Source organism: Papio anubis, chromosome 2 (assembly GCF_008728515.1).
Source record: "Papio anubis isolate 15944 chromosome 2, Panubis1.0, whole genome shotgun sequence".
NCBI classification, from domain to species: domain Eukaryota; kingdom Metazoa; phylum Chordata; class Mammalia; order Primates; family Cercopithecidae; genus Papio; species Papio anubis.
The window spans coordinates 167,721,197-167,728,766 of record NC_044977.1 but is presented as its reverse complement, the minus strand read 5'-3'; the positions used below and the strand labels follow the sequence as shown (position 1 = coordinate 167,728,766).

General features: G+C 38.6%; 1 protein-coding gene across 6 annotated transcripts in view; it reads left to right on the top strand.

The window, feature by feature from the left end:
• The window catches only part of ZNF385D (zinc finger protein 385D), a 963,288-nt gene that overhangs the window by 750,332 nt on the left and 205,386 nt on the right, over window positions 1–7,570 (top strand). The gene's annotated exons all lie outside the window — the stretch shown is intronic.

Genomic DNA, 7,570 nt, shown 5'->3' with positions numbered 1-7,570 from the left:
TTTTCAGATTTCTGTCATTCTAAAAGAAACTAAGTCTCTCCCAATGCAGGTAACATATCTTTTTCATCTTTTATATGTATCTGTCTGGCTGGAAATAGCATTGTTATGTTTATTGCAGTGCTTTATGGGGAAAAAATTACTTCCATTAATGTTCATATTTAATATAGGACTAATTTTGGAGGTCACTCCGAAAAGCAGATATATGACACAGTGATCACCCTGCCGGACAAAGCTGGGCTCCGTGCTAAGGTTTGTGGCCAAGCAGGGAAGCTCCAAGGGCAGAACAAACTGTAATTTCCAAAACTGTGTTGTGATGGCAATCAAGAGCACTTTTATGAATAGAGGCATCTCTTAAAATAGTGTGGTTGGTTTCCATAAATTAAATGATGTTGATTGGTTGCATGTGAAATGGGAATAAGAAGCTGAATTGGATAATTTTAACATTTTCTTCACTTTTTCTGGTTCCATCTTGACTAGATTTATGGTGCAATCCATTTATGTCTCTGAAAAAGCAAACTACCATAAGTCATCGTAAAGCCATTCCTTTTCTCAATACAACCTGATTATTTTAACATATTTGTGCTTTTTACTTCAAACCCATCAACATGCATAATCCTGTACTAATTTTGTCAGAGTTACATTGCTTTACTTTTTCAAGAAAGAGAATCTTCAGCTCAAATAGTCATGGTAAACTGGGGGAAAATGATTTAAAATCAGTATCATCGGGACATGTATTATAAAAAGAAGCAAAGCAAAACTGTGGTATCTTCAACCACACCATACACTGTAGTGATATTTTAAGGATCATGTGTACAGAAAGTCATTGTGGTATTTTGTTTTTGTTTTAAGAGACAGGGTCTTTCTCTGTTGCCCACACTGGAATGTAGTGGTGACATCATAGCTCATTATGGGCTCAATTTCCATCATATCTCGAACTCCTGGGGTCAAGCAATTTTCCCACTTCTGCCTCCTGACTAGCTAAGACTGCAAGCATGCATCATCATGCCTGGATAATTTCCTGATTTGCTTGTAAAGATGGGTCTTGCTATGTTGTCCAGGCTGGTTTCAAACTCCTGGGCTCAAGAGATGCTTCAACCTTGGCCTCCCATAGCACTAGGATTACAGGTGTGAGCCATCATTTCAGTAAAAAACAAAAACAAATGTTTTTTCCCTGAGATTGGTTATTAATTTGTAATAAAAGTGTTATAAATGCCAAACATCATTTTATGACTTATGATAAAATAGAAACATATCAATTAAACATATGCTAGGTTTCAGATACCATGCATAAGTGCTTGAACTACATTGTCTCTTTGGATCTGTACAACAACCCAGTGGGGCAGGTGCTTTGTATTCTTTACATACAGATGAGGAAACTGGGAGCCAAAATCACACAGGCAGTAAACAGCAGAGCTCTAAGATAAATGAGGGCAGTATAAAATCTGAACCCCTGTGCTTGAACATGTTATTCTGCCTCTAACTATTTAAATACTTGTTCTTCTAGTTGAGAAAATTGTTTTAGCATCAACTTGTTTCAGTGACAAGTTGGGAAAGAAAGGCTAATAAGCATTTTCTTTTTCATCTGGGGCAAGCTATATAAAAATGTGATTTTCCTTTGCCATTACATTTTGCTTTCATCCTCCACATAAATCATGTTGAAAGAACAGATAAATTTAGAGACATGAATTTTGGTTAAAATAAGCCTGGGTTATAGAAGTATTATAGCCATGATCAAATAAATTGATGATTAAGCAAACTATATTATTTATTTTAGATGAAAAAGCTAAATAATAATAATTACCAATATAAATTAAAAATAAAACTTTTCGAACTATATAGATGGACTGAATTCAATACAGAGAATTAATTGACATGTATGAACACTTTCTTATCCGTAATATCACGTGAAGCCTTTAACATCTCAGAACCTCCTTAGGAGGAAGAAAGGTCATGTATGATTATCTCCTTTTGATGGGTGAAAATCTAACTTTCAGGATTTCTCTCCTAATAAGTGGCAAAACTACAGTTTCAACCTTGATCTTCTCACTCAAAATGTAGGCTTTAATTTATTCCATCACTTGACTTCCCAAAGCATTAGCTTTCCTTTCTGCTTTGACAGGTTCAGTACCAAACTAAGTGAAAAAGGAAGCTTTGGAATCTGGAAAGTTTATAAGCAAATGACCTCTGTGGACAGGGCTGTTTGTGTCAAGGCAAATTTGAGATATTGAAAGTTTGAAGACAATTGCTTTTGACTTTATTTTCTTTTTGAAGTTTTATTTTTAAATGACTTCCTCCTTAATCACTTTTTTCCTATTAAAATAGATTCATCTTTTATCTATGATAAGAGCTAAGGGAGATTTTATGGCATCAGAGTCTTAAACTGAGTGCATTAAAAATGAGTGGAAGCTCATGGTCCCTCCTGTAAAAGAAATTGCACCTTTTATTAGCAGGTTGAGTCTCTTCTGGACTGTAAAATGACAAAGCACATGTTCCTGGCTAAGGAATAAAAGCAAAACAAAAATACAGAAAGTTAAAATCCAGAAGAGTAACACATTTCCTCTTGTAGACTAAGTTCCGAATAAAGCACGCACGTGCGCGCACACACACACACAGTGGTAACGGGTTGGAAGGAACACTTCAAATTAATACAAGAAGACATAAAATTAGTAATCAAACTGGGAGCTTTTTGTGATGAGAGCAGCAAATGTGCTTGAGTATCTCAGAAGATAACAGGTTACATTCATTTTTCCTCGGTAGCTAATTTAACTCTCCTGTTTTACAGCTCACATGCCTCTGTCCTTGCATTATTAGCTAAGTCGACATTTCTCATGGAAAGGTCATCCTTTGTGGTGATCATTTGCTGCTGCATAAAGCAAACTACAGTGCACTTACACACAGACACACACACACGGGAATTTTTTTTTTTAATTGATGACACAGCGAATTGGCAATTTCTTGTTCACTGCCTTGTCAACAACCTGAATTTTCATACCTAGTAGCCACTGCTGCGGCCTGCCTTTAATGACTCTCCTTTATGTTTTGCCATAGCTGCTACTAAGGTATGCTTTATTTTTTCCCCACCACAAACTATTCTTTACAGAAGAATGTTAATTAGTAACTGATAGATATAAAGATTGCCAGCGACAGCCCATTAATTCCATTTACTTTAATAGGACTTAGAACTTAGCTTGCAGTACAGCTGTATTCAGACTGGATTATAAATGTAATTTTTTGCATCATTAACTTCCCTGATTAATCTTAGACAGCAAATGCATAATTATCAGGGGAAAAAGCCACCCAGTATTTGCAGCAAGGGGTCCAGCTTTAAAAGTTGTGCTTTTGCAGCCTCCCTATTAACATCATTGTAAGTAGCACAGATTTTTACAATGTAAAGATTGCTTTCCATTGCTTAATGGTTAACCAGGTATTTCCTGCTTCAGAAAATAGTGTGTGTGTGTGTGCGCGCACAGGCACGCACACACGTGCAGGCCTATGGGCACAGTATAAGCACACAGGCACAGAGCTTTGCTTACCTACAGTGTTTAATTTGTGGTGAATTCACTTATGATGATTTTGCATAGTAATAACACAGCATTAGTGGTTTGCATGTGTAGCTTTCCCTTTTGGGGCTCCGTGTGCCTTGTCAATTCTGCCTCTTGAGACTGTTGTGGAAAATGCCTCTTACTGAGACATTTCAGGGGTTAAGTGTACTGGCAAGCACTGTATCACAATCACCCATGTTCCTGTTGGGGGTATGACTCAGGATTCAGCCTGTCAGGCAAAAATGAAACTCGGAATCAAATAGATTAAGGGCATTCAAATGAGAAAACTAGTGGGCTGAGATTGAAATATCTTGCCTGACATTCAGTGCTACATGATGCTAAAAGGACAGGCTGACGTGCTAAAGGGAAAATGCCCTGGCATAAGGGTAGTATGCATCCCAAGCTGTATGCAATGTCTGCATTGAAGGATACTCATCATCGGCTTGTTAATATAAAATGGTGCTTTATTCACATAAAGCTTCCTGCTGAGGAAGATGGAAAAAGTCTCACCCCAATCTTGTGCCTATTCGCTGAAGAGAGTCACTAAGAGGGGATTTAGGAGATGGGGGCAGAGGAAGAGAAGGTTTTAAAAATTCCCCTCTTTTTAGGACTCTTCTGTAATGAGCTATAATGATTCGTTTGAGTGGTGGTCAGTCCCATCTTAAGCATCCTTCCTCTGTTTTGGAAAAGATATTAGAGGACCAGTGCCTAGATCCTTTCTGGCCTTGATTTAAAATACACAGCAGCCAGAGATTTCTGACTGCTTTTATTTTCAAACATAAACTTCCTCATGCTGTATTTCTAGTGTACACTGTTTCTTTGTAAAATAACTTTCCCTTATGCTAAAATATGCGCAAATGTTTTGTAGACAGGCCCTTGAATACCTACAGTGTTAATTCTTAGAGGCTTTTAGTCCAGTTAATCATACCTGTGCATTAGATTTGTTAGTATTCATTGAAGAGAGATGCATGGTTGGGATCCAGAACAGAGGGGTGTGTCAGTACCCTCTTCATGCCCAAGTTTCCCTGGCAAGAACTCAGGATGTAATGTGGCTGCTGCATGCAAAGAACCACACTAGGTTTGCAAGAGCTTCCTGGCTTACACTTAGCCTCATTCTTTTTCAGGCACAGTGTGGACAAATTACTAGGGATTCTAGTTACCACAGTTCTGGGTATCTCTTTATCTGATGCAGTTTCCCGAATCACCTTAGCAATTAGGTCTAGAATATAGTGGGGTCTTCCTATCATTAGTCGCTCAGCAGGTCAGGGCTGGGAAAACAAAAGCTGCTGCAGAATTTGCAACCCTTACCACCATTCCCCAGATGGACAAAGACTTGTTCTCCTCAAGGAGTTTCTAATGGAGTAGAGTCTCTGTCTTATAATAGTGCTAGTGCTAAACAGGAGAATAATGTGAACATCAGATTTGTGTTTTATCAGTGTTGTTTTTGTTGGATAACGGGTTATGAATTTAGAAAGTAAAGACTACAGACATACCTAGTTGAACCTAAATATGTACATGCTCATACTTATATGCATAGACACACACAGACACACGATGATGCCTAAGAAAGATAGCTTTAGATTTCAAGTCTTCTGGTGCATTGTACCCACGCACAACAAGTCAGTCACTGTGAGCATGGCTTTTTGCAAAAGATAAAAGAGTGTATTCACAAGGCTGCCATGCGAGGAGATGAGAGAGCAAATCTCAAATCTGCTTCCCCCAAAATAGGACTTGGGTATACTTACAGGATAAGAAACAGGACAGTCTAAAGTGTGGGGAGAGGTGATTGGTGGGTAGAAAAGGTGAGGTAATTGGGGTTTCTGTGCAAGTGTTATCTAGCTACATGGTTTGCCATAGGACATGTGCAGAAAATGGCAGCATTAGCATGATCTAAGAGTGGAGTTTTGGCTCCCTGATGTCAGAAGTTCACTCCTTGGGCACCTGTGCAGGCCCAGTTGAAGAACTGTTAGTATCAACTGGCTTGACCTGGACAAGAGCTATCCCCTCGTTTCTGAAAAACAATTTCAAACACCCATTACTGTAGTGACCCACGGTCAGAGATGTTTTCTCATACGGAAGCTAGTGGGAGTTTTAAGGTAGACTAGAAGTGATTAAAAGCAAGTTTGCAGTTAAGTTTGGTGGGCAGATAAGTTTAGCCCTTGGTTTCACTACTGTATTGCTTTATGTTGGGTAGACTTTTGTCCTTTAACTAATGGACCTTTTTCCTTATTTAAGATACCCATCCTTGCCAGTGTTTCCCAATTTATACTTAAAGAACCTAAGGTGTATTGATTTATGTCACTTTATATTTTAAAAATATATATTTGTTACTATTGACTATGTAATAACTGGGATATAAAGACCATTCAGACATGCCTCTTTTTATCCAATTCATTCTGAATAGGGCACTACGTGAATTTTCTAGGAGTGCTATAACAAATTACCACACAATGGTTAGAAACAGCAGAAATGTATTCTGTCACAGTTTTGGAAGCCAGAAGTCCAATATCGGGTATGGCAAGACTGGCTCCTTCTGAAGGCATTAGACAAGAATCCTTCTTTGCTTCTTCTTAGCTTCTGCTGGCTTCTGGAAATCCTTGGCATTCTTTGGCTTGTAGCCACGTCACTCCAGTATCTGTCTCCATCTTCACGTGGCTATCTTTTCTGTGTGTCTGTCTGTTAAATCTCCCTCTGCCTCTATCTTCTAAGTACATTTACAATGGGATTTAGGGCCTACCAGGATAATCCAAGGTAATCTCTTTCTCTCAGCATCCTTAATTATATCACAAAGACCCTTTTTACAAATAAAGTAAAATTTACACTCTTGCTATATAAGATAATATAGGTTTCTGGGATTAGGACATGGACATATCTGTTTTTTGCAGGGAGGTGGGGGACACTATTCAACCCACTACATAGGAGAAAAGAAATAATTATACCAGGAATCTAGCCTTTCATTCACAGTGAGAGACATGCCATTTGTTAATTCAGAATTAAAATCCCACAAATGGAGAACTGGAAGGGGCTTTAGGGGTTTGTCAGCTACAGAAAGCTTAAAAGTAACTTTCCTGGCTGCACACAACTTCTTCGGGGTGCAGGAGGGAAAGAAGGCCAGTTTCCTTGCTCCTCATCCAGTGTTCTTTCCCTTCCACCATGCAGTCTCAAAAATCTTACCAAGGGCCCTAGAGCTAAGTACTTTATAAAACAGTTTCATAGACATCAAAGGACATCAGTGCAACAAAGGACCTTAGCCATAAAATGGAGTGGCCAAGAGCATTTATTCCTGAACCGAATCCACTTTTCAATCACTTGCTGTTTTGACCTTGGGCAAGATACTTAACTTCATGTCTTGGGTTTCCACATCTGGGGAGCAAAAATGATAAAAGCACCTTTCTCTTGAGGTTGTTCTGAGGATGAAGTGAACTAATATACATAAAGCAGTGGGGATTATCTGGACCACAGGAGCACTCTCTAATGTTAGCAATCACTAACACGCATCTAATCCAAATACCATTTTTTACAGATGCACACAGGAGGTCCCGAGTTGTGATTCCCTCAAGGTCACACAGCTAGTGAATAACAGAGCTACGACTCAAACCCAGCTCTTGCAAACCTAGTTTGGTTCTTTGCATGCAGCAGCCACATTACACCCTGAGTTCTTGCCAGGGAAACTTGGGCATGAAGAATTTAGGTTATTGTTTTGAGCACATGAGAGCTGAGAGACCTTGCCATCAGTTTTATTAAGTGTAAGCTTAGAAATGAAAATTTTGTATCTTTAGTGGCTAGAGAAGCCAGAATTCTCTAATACTTAACACATTAAGGCTTATAAATGTAGAAATTGTTATTGATGTCATAGGTTTCAAGGTCAGAGAGGAGATTGCTCAAATGCAGGCTCCTGCAAAGAGAAAAAATATGAGGTTTGTATTTTAAGATATGTGATAGTGGCAAAATCAATGTGTTCTTGTGATTTAGGCAGATAGGGTACCTTCTGACGTTTGTGAGACCTTTCAAAAAATAATCAGGGAAAA